Source organism: Sus scrofa, chromosome 6, assembly GCF_054392235.1.
Source record: "Sus scrofa isolate SSC_HxYL_T2T_F1_AM1 chromosome 6, Sscrofa_HxYL_maternal_Yorkshire_Landrace_v2.0, whole genome shotgun sequence".
Taxonomy (NCBI): Eukaryota; Metazoa; Chordata; class Mammalia; order Artiodactyla; family Suidae; genus Sus; species Sus scrofa.
Window position 1 is genome coordinate 88,774,173 of NC_139388.1, and position 26,307 is coordinate 88,800,479.

The window sequence follows — 26,307 nt, forward strand, 5'->3', positions numbered from 1 at the left end:
ATCTCACTTAGCGTAAAAGCCGAAGCCCTTCCACTTACCACCAGGCTCTATGGGGTGCCCTGCCCCCATCTCCTCCCACTCTCCTCTCCCATCTGCAGGTGCACTGGCCTGCTTGATGCTTCTTTCTCAGCTCAGGGCCTTTGCAATCACTTTCATCTACCCAACCTACTCCACCCCTCAGAGCCACGTGGCTTCTCCCCAGTTCCTTCAGGCCTTTTTCTCCCTGTGTCTGTTTCTCAGTGAGGCCTCTCCAACTACCCAGTTAGAATGGTGACCTCCCCTCCCAACCCTCTCCTCCGCTTTATTGTTTCCACAGCATCCAGCACCATCTACACATCATGCTGTGCATTTATCTATTTGTTGTCGGATTGTCTGTTGGAACAGAAGCTCCAGGAGGGCAGAGGTTTTGTCTGTCTTTGTTTTTTGGAATCCCAGGTCCTGGAATCTATAAATATTCATGGAAGGAGTGAAGGGATGCTTTTTTTTTTTTTTTTTTTTTCCTGTCTTTTTAGGGCCGCTCCTTCGTCATGTTGAGGTTCCCAGGCTGGGGGTCAAATTGGAGCTGTAGCCGCCGGCCTGTGCCATAGCCACAGCAACGCCAGATTCAAGCTGCATCTGTAACCTGAGTGGGGTCAGGGATCAAACCCAAGTCCTCATGGATACTTGGGTTCATTACCACAGTGGGAACTCCTAGAAGCTGATCTTGCAAGGAGTGGCGCGTATGGCCCCAGCCAAAGCTCTAAAGCAGGACTTTAAAAAGAGTCCTCCCCAAGGTCAGGGAAAGTTGGTTCCTATTTTCCAGCCAAGGAATCCCCATGTGGTAGGAGGCAAATCTTGAGTTCCTATTCCAGCTTGGCCTCTTATTGACTGTGCGCCCTGGATGCAAACCACTCCCTTTTGCTGAGCCTTGGTTTCCTCACCTGTTTATTGGGGTGTGATCACCTAGTCTCTGGGCTGACATAAGACCCAGTACAAAAGGGGTGCCTGGTATGTGGTCAGTACTCAATGCTCGCTCTCCCCAGAAACAATGATTTGCTAATTTGGAGCAAGGTTCAGACAGGTATGGGTTTGTTTTTCGTTTTTTTTTTTTTATTTTATTTTTTTATTTTTTTTTTATTATTTTCCCACTGTACAGCAAGGGGGTCAGGTCATCCTTAGATGTATACATTGCAGTTACAGTTTTTTCCCCCACCCTTTCTTCTGTTGCGACATGAGTATCTAGACATAGTTTTTTTTTTGTTTTTTTTTTTTTTTGTTTTTTTTTTTGCGGTGGAGGAGGAAGAAGGAAGAGGGAAGAGGGAGAGGCTCTGGAAGAGAATGAGGAGGGCTGGGGGCTGGACCCTGAAGGACAGGGGGAAACACCAGAAGACAGAGCTGTGAATAGGGAATTTGCAGAACTTACTTCCCTCAGATACCAGGCAGCTCACAAAGCCCCTCCCTGAGCCAAGCTCATTTGTGCCTGTCCCACCCCTCGGGGAGGCAGGCAGAGATGACAGATGATTGATTATGCCCATTTCATGGATAAGGAAACTGAGGCTCAGCAGATGGCACTATGCATCTCTGTCCCATCTCCCCTGCTAGAGGTGAGCTCCTCGGGTTCAAGGGCTGCCCAGCCCCATTTCTCTTTCCTCAGGGCTGATGCTGTCCACTGAAAACAAGAGCAACTGCTCATCAGTGGGCTTCCGGCCCCAGCAGACCTCATACTCTCTTTTATAACAAATTTCTTCATTTAAAGAAAGAAATATCTCTTTTTAAAAATTTCTATTGTAGTTGATTTACAATGTTCTGTCAAATTCTGCTGTACAGCAAAGTGACCCAGTTATACATATACGCATTCTTTTTTCATAATATCTTCTATCATGTTGTATTACAAGCGATTGAATATAGTTCTCTGTGCAATACAGCAGGACCCCATTGCTTGTCCATTCTAAATGAAACGAGAACTCCATGCGCCATATATTTAGATTCCACATATAAGTGATATCATATGGTATTTGTCTTTTTCTGACTTTACTTAGTATGAGAGTCTCTAGTATATTATCTCTTTCCTATAATGGAATGAAATTCATAGGTAAAATATCCTCTTTAGAGAGTTCCTGTCATGGCTCAGTGGTTAACAAATCCGACTAGGAACCATGTGGTTGCGGGTTCGATCCCTGGCCTTGCTCAGTGGGTTAAGGATCCGGCGTTGCTGTGAGTTGTGGTGTAGGTTGCAGACGCTGCTCGGATCCTGCGTTGCTGTGGCTGTGGCGTAGGTTGGCAGCTACAGCTCCAATTCGACCCTTTGTCTGGGAACCTCCACATGCCGTGGGAGCGGCACTAGGAAAGGCAAAAAGGCAAAAAGGCAAAACAAAACAAAACAAAAAAAAACTCCTGTTTATACACTCATAATTTTGAGGAAAAAATCAAGGTAATGCCCTGATTAGATATTCGTATATATTGTGAAATAATCACCACACATAGTTACTTTTTTGTTTGTTTTTGGCCACCCAGCAGCATATGGGGCCTGCAGCCTCAGCAACAGTGCTGGACAGGAGGTCAGGGATCGAACCTGCGTCTCGGGGCTCCAGAGATGCCATCGACCCCTTTGCATTGCAGCAGGAACTCCTCCTTGTGATGAGAACTTTTTTTTTTTTTTTGCTTTTTAGGGCCACATCCAAGGCATATGGAGGTTCCCAGGCCAGGGGTCGAATCGGAGCTACAGCCATAGCAATGCCAGATCCGAGCCATGTGTGATCTATGCCACAGTTCATGGCAATGAAGGATCCTTAACCCACTGAGGGAGGCCAGGGATCGAACCCACAACCTCATAGTTCCTAGTCGGATTCGTTTCCACTGCACCACGATGGGAACTCCTTTTTTTCCCCCCTTTAAATATACAGGCTGCTTCTTGCAGAACAGGGCTTCTCAAATTGGACTGTGCCTAGAAGTTCCCTGGGGAATCTTGTTAAAATGCAAATTCTGGTCAGCAGGTCTGCGCAAAGACCTGAGTCTGTGTCTCCAACCTGCCGGCAAGGGCAAGCGTTGTCCAGCAGCTGCTCCGCAGGCTGAGGAGAGATGCCCCCAGTTCCCTGGGCCCTTGCATCCCACCGTCTTTCCCAGCCGGGCCTCTGCCCAGGGCCTCCACCTTCCCAAGTCCAAGCAAGAGGCAACCCTGTTGGGACCACCCAGGACCGCCCAGAACGAATGCTGCCCAAGAAAGTGCCTGCCCTGCTGCCCAGCCTCATTCCTGGCACCCACGTGGCTGGGTGCCTGATGCCGAGACAGCAATTCCCATGGGAGGAGCCGGCCCTGGGGAATGGGCCGCCGGGGTGGGAGGGAAGCCCAGGGAATTGACGTCCGAAGGGGCGGGGTCTCCATGTCCTTGTCCGCCCCAGCTTCTTCCCTGCCACACGCAGCTGGGGCCAGCAAATCCCCAGCACTGCTTTCTTGCCCCAGGTGTCTGGGCTAGGCCCCTGTAGAGCTCAGATGAATCTAGGTGTTTTCTATTCTGCAACTGTCTAGAAGCCAGCAGACAGGCAACCGGACACCTTTCATCTTTAAGCCAGTGGGCGTTTATGTCAAAGGAATGTGGGAGGGAACTCACTTCCAGCCTTCTGGATGCCAATCAGGGAAGGCTTCATGGAGGAGGCAGGAGCCCAGCAGGGCATGAGGGCTTCAGATGGGTTTCCTGGACAACCCTCTCCCAGAGCCCCTTCCTGGCCAGGGCCTGCTGACCTGGGGCAAGACAAGGGGCATTGCTGCTCTGAGGGTCCCAGAGGACCCCATTCAGAGGCTAGGGTAGGAGTTAAGAACCCACCTAGCATCCATGAGGATGTGGGTTCCCTGGCCTCGCTCAGTGGATTAAAGGATCCAGCATTGCTGTGAGCTGTGGTATAGGCTCGGATCCCATGTTGCTGTGGCTGTGGTGTAGGCCGACAGCTGCAGCCCCAATTCAACCCCAGCCTGGGACTTCCATATGCCGCAGGTGCAGCCCTAAAAAGAAAACAAAACAAAACAAAAAAATAGAGGCTGGGGTAGAGGAGAGTCCTGGGTTTGAGGCCTGACAAGCTGTGTGCCTCCCTAGGCAAGCCCTCTCCTATCTAGGCCTCCGTAAAGGGATGGGATCTGAGGGTCCCCAAGGCCTGCCCAGCTCTAAAGCCCACAAGCCCGTGGGGCCTGTGAGGAAGGTTTTTGGTCTCCAAGGTGGGGAGGACAGACAGCGGCTTATGCAGGACTGGGGCTTGTTCTGGGCAGGAGGAGTGGGCCCTGGGGACTCTGAGGGGGTCTCCCCGTGAAACCTGGGCCGGACTCATCCACTCTCTGGACTCTGCTGGAAGGCAAAACATTAACCCATGACAACAGCAATAACAGCTACCCCTCCCTCCCACGAGGGCTGCGCCCCACAGCTTACAAAGCACTTTTCTTGCCACTGTCTCATTTGATCCTCCCAAACTTGGGGTTAGTGCCATTTGATGGATGGGAAAATTGAGGCCCAGAGAAGCCAAGTCACTAGTGAGTGCAAGGTATCAGAGCTAAGATGACATCCCAGGACTTAAATCCAGTATCCCACATAGGGTTTTTTTTTTTTGCATTTTCGTTTTGTTTTGTTTTGTTTTCTTCTTTTTATGGCCACACCTGTGGCATATGAAGTTCCCAGGCTAGGGGTTGAATCAGAGCTGCAGCCACAGCCACAGCAACGCCAGATCCGAGCCGCATCTGCAACTTACACCACAGCTTGCAGCAACGTCAGATCCTTAACCCACTGAGCAAGGCCAGAGATCAAACCTGCATCCTCACAGACACTATGTCAAGTTCTTAACCTTCTGAACCACAATGGGATCTCACTCCCCACACAGGTTTTAAGAAAAGTTGCCTGGGTTTTCTGGGTCTGAATTATCCAGGAAGCACAACTCTTCCAGCCCTTGAACATGGGGCCCTAAATTTCCATCGAGAGCCTTAACTTTGGGAGTTCCCGTCGTGGCTCAGTGGTTAACGAATCCAACTAGGAACCATGAGGTTGTGGGTTCGATCCCTGGCCTCGCTCAGTGGGTTAAGGATCCGGCGTTGCCGTAAGCTGTGGTGTAGGTTGCAGACGCGGCTCGGATCCTGCGTTGCTGTGGCTGTGGCTGTGGCCGGTGGCTACAGCTCCGATTAGACCCCTAGTCTGGGAACCTCCATATGCTGCAGGTGCGGCCCTAGAAAGACAAAAAAAAAAAAAAAAAAAGACAAAATAAACAAAAAGAGCCTTAACTTTGGACATTAGAGCTGCAAGGTTAAATCTTTCACTGTACAGACAGGGAAACTGAGGCTGTAGAGAAGAAGGGTCTTAGCCATTAGCCAGATCAGGGCCTGGCTTCTACTCCCTAGGTTCTCAGATGAAGTTCCTGGGGCTTTCACAGCTCCTTCTCCTCCTGGTGACCTGGAGATCTGTGTTTGGGGGCTTTGGGGAAGGAGGTTTAGGGCAAGAATCCTCCAAACCAAAGAGGGAGTCTGACACGGATGGGGAGGGGTTAGGGCTTAGAAAATATGCTTTGCATTTAGGCTTTATTTCCTAAGACCAAGATGTGTCTCTAAAGCAAGGAGGAGATGCTAGTGGGTTTTAATTTGGTTTGATTTCTTACTGTTTGCTTCCCAGGCAGGAGCTCAGACTACAGAGGTGGATGGTGCTGAGCCAACCCCTCTCCAGCCCTGCTCCCCTTTGGGCTCAAGGGCCGGGCTTTGTCATGATTTTAGGGCTGAGCCTGTGGCAGGGGCAGATGAAGGTGGGAGTGTGTTTTCTGTGGCCCGATCATAGCCCAGCCCAGATCTAGGGTGGGGTTCTGTCTGGGTCTGGGTGGAGATCTTTGTCACTGGGCTCAGGTCCAGTTTATGACCAAGGTCAGCGCTCATCCTGGGATCAGAGAGCAGGGAGAAGCAGCCCTTGGTCCCTCCCAGGACAGACCCAGCCCAGGAGGGTGAGTCAGGCAGTCCAGCTGGGAGCCCATAGGCCTTCCTTTAGGCCCCAGGGCTGGAGCAGAGGCTCCGGTGAATGTGATGCCAGGGCTCTCTGGTCCACCATCAGGTGTGAATTGAGAGGAGGTGACTTCCCACCTCCACCCAGCATCTGCCCACCAGCCCAGCTGCCCACCGGGACTCTGGTCGTGCGTGGCTGTCTCCTTCCACTGGTCCTGCTCCAGGCTCAGGAGTTTTTGCAGAGACAAATGGTGTGGGGCAGGATCTCTAACTGTCCCTGGGGCACTGTCCAAAAGTAGGTTGGCCAGCTGGCTAGCTGGGAAAAATAACCGAAAGCCCTCCACTGTGGCCGATTTCAAGCTACCCACGTGGCGTCATTGCTTATGGAGGTGGGAAGAGGCTCATGGAGGTGGGAAGAGGCTCGTGGAGTCGGCTCTCTCAAGCAGGTAGGAGCCAGCTCCAGCACACCACCCTGTCCCAGGACAGTCCCACTGCCATCCACAGGGCAGCTAGGGGCTGCGGTCCTGCTGGATCACAGAGTCAAGGTGCCCTTGAGGGTTTCCTGTCCTGTCCTTGTGCCCATTGGTGTAAAGGTGGCGGTGACGATGCTCATGATTGACCTTGTGCTTGTAATGGTCGAGACTTCAGTTTTACTGCTTGGCCTCTTCTCAGCCAAGGAAGCGCCTCCATCCTCCAGGGAAACTTCCAGGAGGGGTCCAGGGGGATGATTAGGACCCGGGTTCCCCAGGGATGTATTACGGCTCTTCTAGGACCCTGGAAGCCCGCGTGGCCTCATGGACACAAGTCCTGCCATCTCCTGCTCCCCCTGAGCAGTGACCTAGCCTCACACCTCACTGAAGAAGCAGGAGCCGGGGGAGGCCCTGCCTTACCTCTGCTGACCCTCTGCCCCGTCCTGCATCCTGCTCGTCTTTTCCTGGACTCATGCCTGAGGACCCTCCAAGGAGGGCCCTTAGTGGCTTCCCATTGATGGGAATCACATGCCAATTCTTTTTTTTTTTTGCTTTTTAGAGATGCACCCATGGCATAAGGAAGTTCCCAGGCTAAGTGTCCAGTCGGAGCTACAGCTGCCAGCCTACGCCACAGCCACAATGACACAGGATCGGAGCCGCATCTGCAATCTACACCACAGTTCACAGCAAGGCCGGATCCTTAACCCACTGAGCAAGGCCAGGGATCGAACCCTCATCCTCATGGTTATGAGTCAGGTTCATTACTGCTGACCCACAATGGGAACTCCTAAAATGTCAATTCTTTCTCCTCCCACCCCCAGTCCCTGTGCTTCCGCTGCATGGCCACCTTTCTGCTCCACAAGCACAAGCTTGTTCTGGCCACAGGGCCTCGGAACCCACAGCCACCCCCATCTTTGCACGTCTGGCTTCAGCTTCAGTTCAGAGCCCTCCCCTGACCTCTTCCTCCAAAGGGGCTCCCTCAGTTCCTCTCCACCTCCTCCTCCTTGTGTTTCCTGCCCCCCTGAATCCTGTCTACTGGTTTGACTGTCTGCCCCACTACATTGTAAGCTCTGCGAGGTAGAGACCTCATCCTCTGCTGAGTCTGGTACCCGATTGGTGCCCAATAAAAGGATGTGGAATAAATGAACAGATGCCTGTGTTTGTTTCCCTTTTGTTCTTCCTGGGCCATTGCTAACATCCTGTTTGAATGTTCAGCAGGCTGGTTTCTGTTCTGTGCTGCGCTGCAAGGGAAAGGGCAGAGCATGGAACATCTTTCCTGGGGCCCCATGGGGCGCCTATGGTGGTGACAGCAGGACCTGGTGGGCAATCATAAGGAGCTTTGGGTGTGGCTAGTGTTGAAAGGTCCAGCTGCCTCTGACTTAGTTTTGGTTTTAATAAACAAAGCAGCATCTCTTCTCAGCTTCATACCATCATCCCCACCAGGCTTCCTTACTGGGTGAGATTTTGTTGTGTTCTGGTTGCCCTGCATCCCAATCCCGTTTCTCTTTGGCGGGAAGCCCCTGCTGCGTGAGTCTTGATGGACATCCTACTACTGAAGCTAAGGGGACCGCAGACCCCTCTTCCCACTCCTGGGCAGATAGGACATGGCTCATGACCTGGACTTGGCCAGGTGGATGCCTCAGCCCAGAACTTTGAATCTCCAGTGAGGGATGAAAATATAGGAGGGGTTAGAATTCACTCAGGAAGGTGGCCTTTGGGAGCAGGGGTCCACGTGGTCCCTGATGGTGACAGTTGTGTCTGCGGTGTCTTATAGAGGGGGCTCGGTCGGTCCAATGCTGTGACGTCTTTAGTTCCTGCCCTTTGTCTCAGCCTGGATGACTAGGCTTTGTGTCCATTCTGGGAGCTCCCCAATCATCTTTCATTTCCTCTTAGGTCAGCCAGAGCAGATTCTTGAGGCAAACAACTCTTGTAGTCACCTACCTTCTCCACCAGACACTGTCATTATCACCATTTCCATCAGTCTCAAGATCAAGTACCTGTCAATTTAGCTCCATGCTCCTCACCAGACACCATCACCACCCATGTCTTGTGACTTCAAGCATCAGCAGCTCTAACCATCCTCGGGCTCTCAAACTGTATTTGCCCACTCCCCTTGGTCTTTTTATCAGGAAGATATTGAATGCAGGACAATCACTGGAGAGGACAAATAAGCCATGCCTCTTGGAAGGACCCCCTGAATCATACAGAACTGACCCGCCAAGAGAGCCACTGCCTTTGGTGCTGTGAATTCCAGAACACTCCCCTGAAGCTTCAGTCCAGGGAGCAGCAGGAAGCTGCAGGTAAGAAGTTGCTACTACCATGATCAGCATTGCCACAGCCTTTGGGCAAGCTGGAAGCTGGACCCAATATCAGGACACTGTGGCAGAAAAACCGCCTGTTCACTGCAATCTTGCTGGCCAGCAGAAACAGCCAAAAGAGAGCAAGAAAAAAAAAAAAGTAACAACAACCAAATTGTAGATAGTGCTTATTATGTGGCCAGCAATGTTCTATTATTTTTTTTTTTGCCTTTTTTTTTTTTTTTTTTTTTTTTTTTTAGGGCCTCACCTGCGGCATATGGAGGTTCCCAGGCTAGGGGTCTAATTGGAGCTGTAGCTGCCAGCCTACACCACAGTCACAGCAATGTGGGAACCGAGCCGCATCTGTGACTTACACCACAGCTATGGCGACGCTGGATCCTTAACCCACTGAGTGAGGCCAGGGATCGAACCCGCAACCTCATGGTTCCTAGTCGGATTCGTTTCCGCTGCACCACAACAGGAACTCCAGCAGTGCTCTACTATTATTAGAAATTAGAAAACCAAAGCTTGGAAAGGACTCCGCCTCGCTTCTGCCATCCAGATTCTGCCCCAGTGAATCCACATGTAAACGCCACAAGGGAGGGCTATGTCGTTGCTAACTTTCCAACTTCCCTGTCATTGAGGAGGATGGGATGGAGGCTGAGGGAGCCCAGCCACAGGGTCTACCCTGTCAGTCATCACTACCAATGTCACCTTGCCATCACCGCTGTGATCTGCCACCACCATCAACCATCCCCTGCACCACCATCAAGTCAGTTCCCAGCCCCAGCATCTCCTCCACCATCACAGAGATCTGACACCCGTCACCTTTTCCGTCACTTGACATCACCATCAATGTCCCTCCCACCATGGTCATGATTACCCTGTTACCTTCCTCCCCAGCGGCAGGGCGGTGTCTTGTCGAGCGGCCAGTGAGGTCACTTCCTTGCCTTGGCGCTCCCAGAGCTAATTGCTTAATGAGATGGTTGTGTTCTGAGCGATTCGTTAGCCTCACGAGTAGGAAATCTTCCCAGGCTCTGATGAGGCAGGGGATGGTTCGTATCCAGGAGGGGTCTGAGGCTTGGCGTCTGACCCTGTTGCCTGCTCCCTGGAAAATGAGACTCCTTTCCCCCCAGGCTCTCCTCCCCCTGCACCCTCTCCGTCTCTTCTCCCTCTTACCCCATCCCGGGGTCCTCAGGGAGCCAGCCCCACACCCCACGGCCTGGGCGTCCCAGTCACACCATGGTTCAGCCTGTCCTAAACTCAGCACATCTTCTCTCCCCAATTTTGGCCTCCGTCTTAGCCAGAGGCCCAAACCAGAAGGACAAGTGGTCTCCCTAGACTTGCCCCTTCCCCTCCGTGAAACCATCCCGGCCAGCTAACAGTGAGCGCTTACTGCACACTGGGCTGAGGAGCTCCCAGAGTTGGGGCTGACAAGGTGGGCTTCAGGTCCCATGTGAATAGCCCTGAAGGAGTTCCTGCTGTGGAGCAACAGGATGGATGGCATCTTGGGAGCACTGGGACACAGGTTCCATCCCCAACCTGGCACAGTGGGTTAAGAATCTGGCATCACCACAGCTGTGGCTTAGGTCCCAACTGCGGCTCAGAATCTGATCTGACCCCTGGCCCAGGAGCTCCATAGGCCACTGGGCGGCCAGAAGAGAAAAGCAAAGGAACAAACAAAACACTCCTGAAGTTTCCACAAACGAAGGGATGGATAAGATATTTGAATAAGTCCAAATTTTCCACAGTTTCTAGTTTCCCTTCTAGAGGGCCCCTCTAGAAGGTGGTGGGAAGCAGCTGCTCATGGACGTTGGGGTGCACACCGAGACCCCTTTGCTGAGTCCGTCACTCACCGCCCCCCCCAGAAGCCAGCCGTCTAGTACAAGATGATGTCCCCTCCCTGGGGTCCGCCTGTATTCAGTGACTGGTCACTGGGGAGGCTCAGGAGCCTGGCTACCCTGCCTCAGTTGGGGTTAACTCTGAAGGGCTTTCCCAGCTCCCGGGGGAGGGGGGCATTTCTGATACCTTGCCAGCATTTAGGTGTGGCCTCCTCTTCCTGTGTCTTTCTGTAGACTTCCTGTATCTTTTATTCACTATCCCACTTGGTAATTGTCTTCTTTTGTTTGTTCCATACCTCCTAGCGAAGGTGTGTTCCAGACACTGCTCTGTCCGGAGCCAGACGATGTCACATGTATAATAGAACCTGAAGGTGGTGACTTGGGCTCTGAAAGAAAGGGAGGAGGACAAAGGATAGAAGGAAGAGGCTCTTTGAGATGCTATGAACAGAGGCCCCTGTGGAGTGAGAGACAAGCCCCAGAAACACTGGGGTGTGGAATATTCCAGGAGAGGGAACTGCAAAGGGCCCCGAGGCAGGAATGGGCCATAATCTTATGAAACAAGGAGACCAGTGTGTCCAGAATGGAAGGAGCCGGGGCCAGAGGGATGTGCTGGCTTTTTGGTTCCTTCATCCTGCCTCGTCCTTGCCCTTGGGCAAGAGCCTGTCCTGTTCTGAGATTTGGGATCTCAGTCTGGGGCAGCGGGGGTGAAGGTCATCCTTGACCACTGCTGGGTCGGTGTGCTGAGATGAAATCAGGTCCCTTGTCATTCTCTTCCTTGGGTCCCCCCGCCGCCCCCCGTATCATTCTTTCCTAGCCCTTAATCCTGTTTCTCACACTCTCTCTATATATACAGATATATAAAGATATTCCAAATATATATATATATACACACACAATATATATTCCTTTTTTTTTTCTTTGTCTTTTTGCCTTTTCTAGGGCCGCTCCCGTGGCATATGGAGGTTCCCAGGTTAGGAGTCTATTCCGAGCTGTAGCTGCTGGCCTACACCACAGCCACAGCAACGCCAGATCTGAGCTGTGTCTGCGACTACACCACAGCTCACAGCAACGCCAGATCCTTAACCCACAGAGCGAGGCCAGGGATCAAACTGGTAACCTCTTGGTTCCTAGTTGGATCCGTTAACCACTGACCACTGAGCCACAATGGGAACTCCCAATATATTCTATATGTATATATTTTCTATATATTTTTTTGGCCATGCCCGTGGCATGTGGAATTTCCTGGGCCAGGAATTGAACCCATGCCACTACAGCAATCTGAACCACAGCACTGACAACAGTGAATCCTTAACCCACTGAGCCGCCAGGGAACTCCTCTAACTATATTTTTATGTGTGATTACTTGATGTCCATAAGCTCTCTAGGTCCAGGGACAGTGCCTGCCTCATTCACCAGGAGATGCCCAGAGCCCAGTGCGGTGCTGGTTTACACAGGAGGCACTCAGTAAATGTTAAATGAATGAATGGAACCGCTTTGTAAATGATAAAGCAAGAGTGATGGGAAAGTCACGACTGTGCTGGTCATAAAATAACTGCTGTCTACACAGGCAGAGGAAGCAGCCCAGCAGGAGTCTAGCCCGTGTGTGGTGAGGTGGAGGGGTGGCAGGGTGGCGGGGTGGCGGTCATCTGAGCAGTCTCTGCCCCTCCCCACTCCACCCCACTAACCTCAGGACTCAGTAAGCCTGAAAACAATAACAATAACAACCATCATTTCATCCATGCTACCTCATGAGTCTGCACAACAAAATCACGAGGTGAGTACTATTATTATTCCCAATGAAAAGGTTTGGAAGCTGAGGCTCGGGAATTTTAAGGAATTTACCCAAGGCAAATAAACGGTGGGGCTAAGATTCAAACTTAGCTCTGTCTAAGGTCACGATCCACCAGAGGGTTTACACTTTTTTTTTTTTTTCCAGGGCCGCACCGGTGGCATATGGAAGTTCCCGGGCTAGGGGTCAAATCAGAGCTGTAGCTTCCAGCCTATGCCACAGCCACAGCCACACGGGATCCATGCTGCATCTTCAACCTACACCACAGCTCACGGCAATGCCAGATCCTTAACCCACTGAGCGAGGCCAGGGATTGAACCTGCACTAATGGGGTTTGTTACCCCTGAGCCACAATGGGAACGCCTCACCTTTACACTTTTAAGTCTCCCCTGTCCCCAACCTGCTTTCTCCAGACCCCTTGCTCTGTCTTCAGCCGCTTGAGCAGGCTCTTTTCAGAGCCTCAGTTTAGCCATCAGTGAAATGGACACCTTCATTCCTGCCTATTTCGTAGTGAGGATGAGGACATGCTCTATACATTGTCCAGAGCTGGTCAAGCTGATGCCGAGGTAGTGGAAGACACTGCAGGGACCTGCCCGAGGCCACTACAAGGTGGCAGATGGATGAAGAGATCTCTGCCTCCCATCCCTGGGTTCTGGAGGGCACTGTGTGTGAGGGTGTGAGGGTGTGAATGATCCCCCTGCTTCCAATTGTATTCCAGTGTATTAAATAAAAAAGCAAAGGAGTTCCAGTCATGGAGCAGTGGTTAATGAATCCGACTAGGAACCATGAGGTCGCGGGTTCGATCCCCGGCCTTACTCAGTGGGTTAAGGATCCGGCGTTGCCGTGAGCTGTGGTATAGGTTGCAGGCAAGGCTCAGATCCTGCGTTGCTGTGGCTCTGGTGTAGGCCGGCGGCTGCAGCTCAGATTAGACCCCTAGCCTGGGACCCTCCATATGCTGCGGGAGCAGCCCTGGAAAAGGCAAAAAGACAAAAAAAAAAAAAAAGGGCTGCATAATACATGGTGTATCTAAATGTTTACATTTAACAAATGAATGCTTTGAACACAGAGAATACAATGCAATATAATTGTGCTATTCACAAGATAATTACAGGATTTATAGAAAATATTAATTCATAGCGCACTGTGGGAGGTGTGGTCGGGTAATGAGACACAAGTTTAGATTTGCCTAATGAGAGGTCTGTGCTTCTCTCCCATCGTGTACCTTTGTCACTGCATGCTACATCCTCATTTGGGCATCTCGGTGGCCTGTAAGTTCCTATTCATCTGGCCTCCCTCCCTGCCGCTCAGCCCCCTCTCTGGCTCCTTGAATCAAGGCAGGTACAGTCTTGTCCCAGAACATTTACCCTTGCTGTCCCCTCTGCCTGGGACCCTCCTTCCTCAGATATTCTCGTGAATTACTCACGTCGCATCTTCTGGTCTCCCTTCTCAAGAGGTCTTCCTGCGCCATCCTATTTACAATTGCAAACCATTCCCACAGGCTCTATTCCCTGTTGCGTCTTCATTTTTCTCCCCAGAAGAACTTTTCAACTCATCACCACACACACACACACACACACCCCATATATATAGTTTATTGTAGATGTATGTTTATTGTATATGTATCTGTTTATTATATATATGTATACATGTGTATATATATATATACATATTTATTGTCTACTGCATTGCCAGGGCTGCTGGACCATAGTAGGAACTTAATAAACAAGAATGAACTACTAGTTACATCAAAGATCTCTATCTGTCGCCCTTTCTGTGAGGTCTATCCCAGTTCCTTGACCTGATACCCATGATTAGAGGATGAATCTTTGCTGCCTTCTGGGGGGTGGATATTTGGACCCCAAGGGATTTCCTGGTGCTGCCATCTGAGAGGTGCTAACTTAAAACCCGATGGGGCCTGTGAGCCCCTCCAGCTCTGAGTCTCAGACCACTCCCCAGTGGTCTCTGGGGCCCAGCAACTGCCCCTGGTAGCCATACCCTCGAAGTGCATCTGGGGTGGTGAGTAACCCATTACAGAGACCTAAAGGTGTGCCAGGCCCCGTGTGTCATTTCACCCTTGTCCTATTTTGTGGATGAGGAAACTGAGGCACAGTCAAAGGAGGGATTTGTTTTAGTGGCACATCTCTGACAAATCCCCTGCAGACCCCTCTTCCTCCCTTTGTCCTCCTCCTTGAGGCTTAGAATTTACAGTGCACACCACTAAGCAGGCACTTGCTGGAGAGGTGGCCTCTGCCTGGAGTGCCCACCTCTTTCCTCCCGCATCGGTCTCAGCGCTGCTGGTCATCCTTCTCAGGGCTGGGGAGGTTAGGTGCCTCCTCTGGGCTCCCAAAGCTCCTGTGAGTCCCTCTGGCAAAACACCGAGGGAAGGTGGGTGGTGGTGGAGGGGCAGGAACCACGTCTGCCCTTTGCCAATCTGCCTCCCTCAACAGGCTGTCAGCGCCTTAAGGACAGGGACACGTTTTCAGTTTTTTAAAAATCTTGTATTCATTCATTGATCTATGAGTTCATTCGCAGAGGTTTACTGAGCACCTATTCTGTGTTCTGAGATCAATTTTTAGCTCTGGAAAGGAAGCGTCTGTGTTGTGAAGGGGATTAACAGGGACTGAGATGGAGAATTACAGGACATCCCAGTGCCCAGTGTAGAGTCTGGCACAGAGACAGCACCAAAAACATATTAAAAAATGTGTTTTTGGTTTTTTTTTGTTTTTTTTTGGCTGCACCTTGGCAAATGGGGTTCCCAGGCTAGGGATCAGATCCGAGCCACAATCTTGACCTAAGCTGCAGCTGTGGCGGTGCTGACCCTTGACCTACTGTGCTGGGCTGAGGATCAAACCTTCATCCCAGCAGTCCCGTGACACTGCCAATCCCATTGCGCCACAGCAGGACCCCCCCCCCCAATTTTTTGTTTGTTTTTAGATTAGGAGTTCCTGCTGTAGCGCAGTGGGTTAAGAATCCAACCTCAGTGGTTTGGGAACCGCAGAGGCATAGGTTCAATCCCTGGCCGGCACAGTAGGTTAAAGGACCCTGCCTTGCTGCAGCTGTGGCTTGGATCCAATCTCTGGTCCAGGAATTCCATATACCGTGGGGCGGCCAAAAAAAAAAAAAAAAGGAAATTTATTTACTCATTCTTCCCCCCGCCCCTGTGGCATATGGAAGTTCCTGGGCCTGGGATTAAATCCAAGCCGCTACTGCAACATACGCTGTAGCTGCCACAATGAGAGATCCTTAACCTGCTGCTCCAGGCTGGGGATCCAACCAGCAATGCCACAGAGAAGAGCCAGATCATTAACCCAGGGTGCCACAGCAGAAACTCTCATTCATTCATTCATATATTTAATTTTATTGATGTATAGTTGAACCAAAAATATTTGAATTAAAGCTAAAAGGCTGGAGTTCCTGTTGTGGCTCAGTGGTAGTAAACCTGACTAGTATCCAGGAGGATGCGGGTTCGATCCCTGGCTTTGCTCAGTGGGTTAAGGATCCAGCGTTGTCATGAGCTGTGGTGTATGTCGCAGATCTGGCAGATCTGGCATTACTGCGGCTGCGGTGTAGGGCGGCAGTTACAGCTCCGATTTGACCCCTAGCCTGAGGACTTCCATATGCCATGGGTGCAGCTCTAAAAAGCAAAAAAAAGAATTGGCATGTTATTCCCATCAGTAGGAAGCTGCTAAGGGCTGTTTTTATACCATGGATATGGTCCTAAAAAAAAAAAAAAAAAAGCTGAAAGGCCCTAAGGCCAACCAGCTGCTAAGAGGCAGGACCGACTGCTTTGCTGCTCTCCTGTACAGAGAGAAGCTCTTCTGGTCCACTTAGTAGCTGCACAGCCTCAGGAAAACTCCTTCACCTCTCTCTGCCTCAGCTTCTGCCTCAGTTTCTTTCTGCATTTTTTTTTTCTTTTTAAGCCAACGCTGGATCCTTAACCCACTGAGTGAGGCCAGGGATCGAACCTGCATCCTCATATATACTAGTCGGATTCTTTTTTTTTTTTTTTTTTTTTTTTGTCTTTTTGCCTTTTCTAGGGCTGCTCCCACAGCATATGGAGGTTCCCAGGCTAGGAGTCCAATCGGAGCTGTAGCCACTGGCCTAACGCCAGAGCCACAGCAATGCTAGATTGGAGCCGCGTCTGCAACCTACACCACAGCTCATGGCAACGCCGGATCCTTAACCCACTGAGCAAGGCCAGGGATCGAACCCACAACCACATGGTTCCTAGTCGGATTCTTTAACCACTGAGCCACGACGGGAACTCCACTAGTCGGATTCTTAACACGCTGGGCCGCAACAGGAACTCCTGTGACTGATTTGTAAAATGGTATTACGTATTACCTGCCTTTTAAGACTGTTTCAAGAATTAAATGTGGTAAAGACCTGAGAATGCTGAGCACAGAGTCTGGAATACAGTTAGTGCTCAATAAATGCAAAGGAGGCCTGGACATTTGGAGGAGGGCTGGCTTGGCTCCCTCTACTCTTAGACCTCTGGGCTCCCCTCAGCCTGAGTGGGCAGTTTCATGAATGGCCACGAGGTGGTGCCCGAATCCCAGTTATTTGGAAGTCATTCCGCCCACACCCCGCCCCTCCCTCCAACCCCGGAAGAAGCTGTTCAGGGAAGTAGGGACCAGAAAAACAGGTGGGCTCCTATGGCTTGGGATGCATCGGGGCTGGGATCTGAACATGGAGCCTCTTTCAGCCTCTCTCCCTTTTTCTTTTTTCTTTCTTTCCTTTTTTGCTTTTTTGGAGGGCCTCCCCCGTGGCAAATGGAAGTTTCGAGGCTAGGGATCAAATCGGAGTTATAGCTGCTGGCCACCGCCGCGGCCATAGCAACAAGGGATCTGAGCCGCATCTGTGACTTACACCACAGCTCACGGCAATGCCGTATCTGTGCGAGGCCAGGGATCCCACATCCTCATGGATACTAGTCAGAGTCGTTTCTGCTGCACCACGACAGAAACTACCCCCTTTAAGTTTTTCTCTTGGGGTTTCCTTTTCGGTGTTCAGGTCCACGGTCCCCCACCCCCTTTTCTCTCAGCTCCCCAGAATTGAAGCCCAAGGCTTCTGCTAAATAGGCTCCACTCCTTGACGACCCATGATGGGTGCCCTGGCCCCGAGACCATTTTCCCTGCCCTGCTTCATTCAGGAACCAGGCCAGGATGTGGGGGTAGAAGGAAGACACTTAACTGAACACTTCCTGTGGGCCTTGCAGGGTGGGGAGCCAGAGGAAATGACCCTGTTCCTGTTCGTCGTATTCCGAAGGTGGGGTGAGAATAGAAACTAGAAGAGGCAAAGGGAAAACATGCAGGAGTTACTTAAGATTTCCTTCCCATCTGTGTTTTCAGCACATAGGAAATATTATCCTCATTGTACAGATGTGGAAACTGAGGCCGAGAAGTGTTAGGTAACGTGCATGAATTGCCCTCCCAGGATCCAAAGCTCCCTCACCAGCAGTGGAGTGTGGTCCACATTAAGAACATTCATAAATTGGAGGAGTTCCTGTCGTGGCGCCGTTAAAAATAGCTAATGTAGGAGTTCTCATCCTGGCTCAGTGACTAACAAATCCGACTAGGAACCCTAAGGTTGTGGGTTCGATCCCTGGCCTGGATCAGTGGGTTAAGGATCTGACGTTGCTGTGAAGTGCGGTGTAGGTAGAAGATGTGGCTGGGATGTGGTGTGGCTGTGGCTATGGCGTAGGCCGGTGGCTACAGCTTCAATTAGACCCCTAGCCTGGGAACCTCCATATGCCGCAGGTGCAGCCCTAGAAAAGACAAAAGAAAAAAAAAAAAGAATATTCATAAATTGGAGTTTCTGTTGTGGCTCAGTGGTTAACAAACCCGACTAATATCCATGAGGATGCAGGTTTGATCGCTGGCCTTGCACGGTGGGTTAAGGATCTAGTGTTGCTGTGAGCTGCGGTGTATGCCACAGACGCAGCTCGGGGTCCTGTGTTGCTGTGGCGGTGGTGTAGGCCAGAGGCTGTAGCTCCAATTAGACCCCTAGCCTGGGAACTTCCATATACCGTGGGTATGGCCCTAAAAAGACGAAGGCCAAAAAAAAAAAAAAAAAAAAAAAGAGTGTTCATAAATTCCTCCAACAGCATCTGCCACGATCTGCACATCCAGTGAGAATCAGACCTGGTTCCTGCCCTGGGGAGCAGACAATCTGGAGGGGGAGGCTGGCAGAGAAGCACACAGGGCACTTTGTCCTGAAGTAAGTGTTGGGCACAGTGGGGACCCAGAGGATGCAGTTGCTGGTGTCACCTGAACAGGTTAGGGGCACGAAGGAAAGGAAGGTCTGAGAGACTTTGTAGATTCCTAGAGGACTAAGAATTTATTCTAGAAACTGCTGCTGTGGCGCAACAAGATTGGCTGCATTTCTACAACATCAGAATGTAGGCCTGATCCCCGGCCCGGCACAGTAGGTTAAAGGATCCTACTGCTGCAGCTATGGAGTAGGTTGTAGCTACAGCTCGGATCTGATCCCTGGCCCAGGAACTCCATATGTCAAGAAAAGAAGAAGAAAAAAATAATTTACTCCAGCATAATTTTCAAAAAGGTAAAATCATGGCCCTCATACAGATTTTTAAAAATGAACGTGTGTCAAAGATTTCCTTTAACTCTTTAATTGACAAGGAAATAGCAAGATGTTAAAAGTAGTTCAAATGAAAATTTGACTTACATGTACTTGTGTTTTCTACTGGACAACCAAAAGTCCTTTGCATAGTTGTGAATAAGGTTCATTTTCTTGATATAGGCAGGAATCCTTTGCATTATATCTGTTTTCTACAAATTACTTCTAGCCCTACAAAAAGTCAAAGACAGGCAGCCATACACACCCCCAAAGGATCAGATCATCATCAGAGGACGCTCAGCCTTCCTCTGAAAGGACCTCCATGAATCTCTTTTGTATTTTCCAAGGTTTTTCTACGTTTTCTAGATTGACCCTCAGAAGAATCAGGAAAAATCAGGTAGCAGCTGTTCCTGAAGGAGCAGGTCACCTAGAGAGAGCCTGGTCTGCATGCTTCCGCCATCCCCTTCCACGTGCTGGTGACAGGCTTCCAATTCCAGCAGGAGCGGGCCCGCCAGTGCCCGCCAGCAGGTGGCGCTGAGGCACATCCTCAGCAGCACCCTGAGGAATTCGGGGCTAGGAACTGGCTCCCAGTTTTCCACACTGCTGGCCCTTGGGAATCAGGTTTCATGATTTAAGAATTTCACAGGGCTCTTTCTGGGTGAGCTCGACAAGCCCTGTGAATTCATTCATTCGCTGGTTCAGTCATCTTTTCATTCGACGAACCCGCAGTCAGGCCCACAAATCGTGTTGCTGAGATTCTCCAGAGAATCAGTCCTTGTCTCTGCTTGTTTTTGCTTGCCTGGCTTTGCTGCCAGGACTCAGAGCCACCTGGAATTTTGAACACTCAGCATCCCTCCACTCCACCCCTGCCCTGCCTGCTCGTGTGTCCACTCCCCTTGGAAAATTCACCTCCTCAGAGCTTGAAGACAAGATTTATGGAGTTCCTGTTGTGGCGCCATCAGAAATGCATCTGACTAGGAACCATGAGGTCGTGGGTTCAATCCCTGGCCTCTCTCAGTGGGTTAAGGATCCAGTGTTGCTGTGAGCTGTGGTGTAGGTCACAGATGTGGCTTGGATCCTGTGTTGCTGTAGCTGTGGCATAGGCTGGCAGCTGCAGCTCCGATTTGACCCCTCGCCTGGGAACCTCCACATGTAGCGAGTGCAGCCCTAAAAAAAAAAAAAGCTTTACTTCTATAATCTCCTTTGAGATATTATTGTTTGCGGAAGTTCCTGTCATGGCTCTGAGGTAACAAACCCAACTAGTACCCATGAGGACTCGAGTTCTATCCCTGGCCTTGCTCAGTGGGTTAAGGATCTGGCATTGCCGTGAGCTGTGGTGTGGCTCGGATCTGGTGTTGCTGCGGCTGTGGCGTAGGCTGGTAGCTGTAGCTCCAATTCGACCCCTAGCCTGGGAACCTCCATGTGCCATGGGTGTGGCCCTAAAAAGACAAAAAAAAAAAAAAAAAAAATCTTATCGTTCTCATTTTCCAGGTGAGAAAGCAGACTCCCCTGCTTCTGGGACTGTCCTGGCTGTGCGGGAAGACTGTGCCCCCAACCCTTGAGGCCCAAGGATGGCTGAGATGCCACCCCAGACCTCACTATTACCCTGGCCTTCCTAGAAGCTTGTACTCCCTAAGGCCTGCAGCCTCGGTCCTTCCCAGGAGTCATAAAATTTTCCAAAATGTCATGGGGATAACTACAAACTCAGCAGACAAGGAGCTCCGGAGGAACTTCACTTCTCTCCTCGACTGAGACCCTTGCTCTGGGGAAGGAGCAGCCGGCCCAGGGATGGGGCTGCATGGGTGGGGTCCCGAGGGTCTGCGCTGTGGTGCGAGAGTGGTGGTGGGGGCTGTGGCGTGGGGCCACCAGAGGGCTCATCTGTCCCACCGAGGACTGGGCAGCGGTCTCCAGGAGGGTCCTGCCCTGGCTCCTTGGCCCTGCCCTGTAGGCTGGGTCCCGTATTATGGAAGAAAATCTTCCTCCCATGGTGCGAAGTGGGGAGTGAGTTGGGGGAGGGCCCCTTCTCCCACAGCATGAATGTAACACCAGCAGGACAGAGGTCACCGCGATGCTGCTGCTGAGCCCCTCAGGAATTTCGCAAAAGAGGCAGTGCTGAGAGAAAAGAGGGGGCCTCCTTGGGGCTGGATCCTGAGGGAAAAGGCCCTGGTCTCCGAGCATCTTGGCCCTGCAGGCTGCGAGATGTGGTGGGAATGATGGAGAGCTGGTGGCGTGGGACGTACGTGCAGAATTAACGGGAAAAAATGGGAAGAAGACTCATGAAGCCTTCAGAGGCCTGCCTCTCCCTGAGGTGACTTGTGGGCCCAGACAGGCCGGGAGAAGTCTCCACACTATTAGCACAACCTTGAGTCCTCCTTCTTTCCGGAGAAGCTTGTAGCCTGACTCAGCGTCCAGGACAGCTTGAACCCATGCCCTGGACTTTGCTGTAAAAAATTGGGACATCCTTGAGTTATTCCTTCAGGAAGGGTCCCTGGGCATTTTATGAAGGCAAGATTTCATTTCCTAGATATGTTCTGCGAAACTGCTAGAACGTCTGGTTTCCTCATGGGCCATTTCTTAGGGGGCTTGGCTGTCTTCGCAACACGGCAGCTAGCTTCTCCCAGAGTAAGTGATCCAATCCGGGAAAGTGAGGCTGAAGCCATGATGTCTTTGAAGGACTAGCCTAAATCACACATGATCTCTCCTGCCCTATCCTATTGGTCACCTAAGTCAACCCTATTTTATTTTATTTTATTTTTTTGTAATGGCAATACCCATGGTATATGGAAGTTCCTGGGCCATGGATCAAATCTGAGCCCCAGCTGCAGCAATGCCAGATCCTCAACCCACTATGCCACAGCAGGAACTCCAGGTCAGCCCTATTTAATGTGGGAAGGGGCTACACAAGGACCTGACCATTAGGAGGTGGGAATAGCTGGGGGCCCTCTTGGAGGCTGGATACTACACCAGCCTTCAGGTAAATCTTCAGAAATATGAACCTAATACATTGAGGTTTTCTTGCCTCGAAGAACTACTTAAGTGATCTTAAGCATCTCTTCCATCCCATGGTGGGCTCTGTCTGAAGAGGGATGAAGATGATGGCCAGGGCAGGCCCCGCCCACTACTCTGCAGCTGGCCCCCTCCTTTGCTTGTCATTGAGCTCCTACTCTCTGCAACTCAGCATCAAGTTCCAGCTGCAGCACTAAGTGTCTTTCCCAGCCTGCCCCAGCTCTTCCCAAAACAGTGTTGCCCCTTGGCATCTCATGGTTTCCCCCAGAAACTGACTAGATGGGCCCATTTCTTAGGGACAGCCCAGTTTGGGATTATAGCAACAACCTCAGATCCACTAACTCGGATCCCATCTCCCTTTGCCAGACTGCAGCAGTTAAAGTGCTTTTGAAGGCCAGGGACAGAATTCAACTCAGCCAGTAGAATTTAGTGGAAGGATGCCAGGTTATATCACAAGCTGGAGGGACACTGAAGAGGCAGGATCTAGGAAGGGCTGGGGCCAGGCCAGCCTGTAGACATTAACAGTGGATGTTCATGGACTGTCACTGAGCTGCACAACTATCAATGGCCATGGTACCAAAGACCTTTGCTTCTGCTCCAGTTTTCTGGCAGAGAGAATCTGTGTGGTGCAGCTCGAGTCAGGTGCCCACCCCTGGTCCAGTCAACAATGGCTGGGGAAGCTGGGGGGGTGGCGCTCCTAGGCATGGTGCTCTATGGTGGGGCAGGTCCTAGAGCTGAGGGCTGAGAGTCTCACCAGGAGATATCTATTCAGGAAGAAGTTTTGTCCTGTGCCAAAATAAAGTATCTGAAATATTAGGCAGCTCCAAGACTGCACTACATCTCTTTCTAGAATCTTTGGGACTCTGAGAGCCACTCACTTCTCCAAGCTTTCTTCTTGCTTATTCTTCCCTCCGAATATCCTGCCCAGAACCTGGCACCTGCTTATGGGCTTCAGATTCCCTTTATTTATTTATTTATTTTGCTTTTTAGGGCCACACCTGTGGCATAGGGAGGTTCCCAGGCTAGGGGTCTAATCTGAGCTACAGCTGCCAGCCTATGCCACAGCCACAGCAATGCTAGATTGGAGCTGTGTCTGCAACCTACACCACAGCTCACGGCAGTGCTGGATCCTTAACCCATTGATTGAGGCCAGAGATCAAACCTGCAACCTCATGGTTCCTAGTCAAATTTGTTCCCACTGCACCACAACGGGAACTCCTCAAATTCCATTTAAAATGCGGCTTAAAGATCACCTACTTCAGAATCCCTTGGGAAGCTTGTTAAGAATCCAGGTTCTAGGGATTGGGCCTCTGAATCTGTATCACTCCCCGGGTGATGTTAATGATCAGTAAGTTTGAGAAGCACCACCTTGGAGTATCTCAGCTGAAGCCTCATCCCAGCTCCCCTGGGTCCCACAAAACGCCAGAGCTCAATGGGAGGCCATATCTTCCCTTTCCCCATCCCCTGCTACCCCTGACCCTCTCCAGCAACCCTCAGGCCCCCTCCCAGCAAGAGCATGGAACTCTAAGACACATATCTTTATCTTTTGTTCTGACCTTACCCCCCCATCATCTTTTGTTTTCTTCCTACCTTCGTTTTCCTTCTGTTCTGATTCTCACCAATACTCATTTGTAATTTAATGCAATCATTTAAAATATATAAACAACCCAAAACACTTTTTTTCTTTTCTTCTCAGGGCTGCACCTGCAGCATATGGAAGTTCCCAGGCTAGTGGTTGAATAACAGCTGCAAGTGCCAGCCTACACCACAGCCACGGCCACATCCATGACCATAGCCAAGCCACATCTGCGACCTACCCTTAACCCACTGAGCAACGCCAGGGATCAAACCTGCATCCTCATGGATACTAGTCAGATTCTTAACTCACTGAGCCACAATGGAATCCCCAAAACACTTTTTTGGAGCTAGGTGATGAATAACCGAATGAGAAGATGAATTTCAATTGTCACTAAATTTTTTTTAACTTTTAATTAAAAAAATTTTTTTTTGGCTGTTCCCGAGGCATGTAGAAGTTCCTGGGCTGGCAATCAAACTGGTGCCACAGCGGCAACCTGAGCTCCTGCAGTGACAATGCTGGATACTTACCCTACTGTGCCACAAGGGAATTCCTCAATTGTCACCAATCTTAAGGGGTTATTAATCCCTGTGCAGATAGGCCTAATGAGCACAGCACTAGGATTTCTAATTATCCTTAAGAGGTTCCAGAATTCATGGGACATAATAGGGTAAAGTGGATGGATTGTTACCCAAATGGCCCAATGAATCAAGCCTCTGGTATCTATACCCTCCCACAATGACTCCGGGCTTGGTTATGTGACTTGTTTTGACCAGTAGAGTATCAGCAACCAGGATGCAAATAGCGGCTTTCTCTTGGAACTCTCATGGAACCACCACACGAGGAAACCTAGCTTGGACTATCTTCCTTGAGGATAGAATGGAAGGAGACCCAGCTAACCCCACTGTCCCAACTGAACTCAGCTCTCAGCCGTTCCTCCAAGTGAATGCAGCTTCACAAGCAAGCCCTGGAAAAATCAGCAGAACAATGCAGCTGAAAAATCATAACCCACAGAATCATGAAAAATCATATATTGTTACTGTTCTAAGTCCTAAATTTTGGATGTTTTGTTATGCAGCTATAGCTAACTGATACATAGGGGTCACAGTACTATTTCTGCATGATATTCTGTAGCCTCATGTATGTCTGCTGTAGTGAAGCAATAAAAAAATACAGTAATTTAAACAAGATAATCTTTTTTTCTTATATGTAAGAGGTCAGAAGCAGGTGGTTCAGGTCTGGTAGGGCAACTCTGATCACTCTCAAAATGGCTCTTCCATTTCTGGATCCAAGGAGGCTGTTCCAGATCTTATTATTTCCCACCAGCAAGAAAGAGAAGAACAAGAGGAGGGCCATATCCAATCCCCCCCCCCTTTTTTTGGTCTTTTTAGGGCCAAACCCATAGCATAGGGAACTTCCCAGGCTAGGGGTCGAATTGGAGCTGCAGCTGCCTGCCTATACCACAGCCACAGCAATGCCAGATCGGAGCTGCATCTGTGATCTACACCACAGCTCAGAGCAACACTGGATCCCCAACCCACTGAGCGAGGCCAGAGATTGAACCCACATCCTCATAGATACTAGTTAGGTTCTTAATGGGAACTCCATGCTCAATCATTTTAAGGGCAAAGTCCAAAAGTGGTATGCATCATTTCTATTCATATTCCTTTGGATAGAACTTGGTCTTATGGCTTCACCAAGTTGTAAGGGAGACTGGGAAATGTAGTTTCTAGCTAGGCAGCATGTGCCCAGCTAAAATATGACAGTTCTTTTTATTAAAGAAAGAAGGCAAAATAAGTACCTGAGAATAACTCCCAGGTACCACCATTGTCTGTCTCCAGGGTGAGTATTCTCATCAATAAATGAGTTTCAGTCCTGGCTCAACAGTTAACGAACCCGACTAGCATCCATGAGGACGTGGGTTCAATCCCTGGCCTCGTTCAGTGGGTTAAGGATCTGGTGTTGCCGTGAGCTGTGGTATAGGTCACAGACGTGGCTTGGATCCCAAGTTGCTGTGGTGTAGGCCAGCAGCTACAACTCTGATTCGACCTCTAGCCTGGGAACCTCCATGTGCTGCAGGTTTGGCCCTAAAGAGAAAAAAAGAGACAAAAAAAAAAAAATGATTGTCCTATAGATTAGGTGGTTTTATTTCTCATTGTAAATCAATAATGGACATGTATGAATTGGTTAGGATGCTTTAGGCTGCAAGGAACAAAACACTCTTCTAAATGTTGCCTAAAGTGCTGGGAGTTTTATTACCTTAAGAGGTCTTGAGGAGTTTCCTGGTGGCCTAGTGGTTAAGGATCTGGTATTGTTACTGCTGTGGCAGTTTGATGCCTGGTCTGAGTGGGAACTTCTGCATACCACAGGTGAGGCCAAAAAATATATATATATATAAAACAAAAACAAACAAAAAAAGAGGTCTTGTTTCTGAATCAATACTCCTTGGGAATTCCCATTGTGACGCAGTGGAAACAATTCGACTAGTATCCATGAGGATGCAGGTTCGATCCTTGGCCTTGCTCAGTGGTCGAGGATCTGGTGTTGCTGTGAGCTGTGGTGTACGTCACAGATGTGGCTTGGATCCTGCATTGCTGGGGCTGTGGCGTAGGCCAGCTGCTATAGCTCCGATTCAACCCCTAGCCTGGGAACTTCCATATGCTGTGGGCGTGGCCCTAAAAAGCAAAAAAAAAAAAAAAAAAAAAAAAGAAAGAAAAAAGAAAAAATAATTCCTCCTTTCTTCTTTCCACCTTCTCATTTACTGTGTCAAAGTTTCCTCCTTCATGGCTGAAAGATGGCTACAGTGGTAAGTATC

General features: G+C 50.2%; 1 long non-coding RNA gene across 1 annotated transcript in view; it reads left to right on the forward strand.

Moving 5' to 3' along the window:
• The window catches only part of LOC146402622 (uncharacterized), a 33,200-nt gene extending 8,520 nt beyond the window's left edge, over positions 1-24,680 (forward strand). Inside the window, exons 2-4 of the long non-coding RNA XR_014807373.1 lie at positions 8,534-8,704; positions 20,402-22,916; positions 22,982-24,680. This is a non-coding gene — a long non-coding RNA (uncharacterized LOC146402622). The remainder of the gene's footprint in view (positions 1-8,533; positions 8,705-20,401; positions 22,917-22,981) is intronic.
• The last annotated feature ends 1,627 nt before the right edge of the window (positions 24,681-26,307 follow it).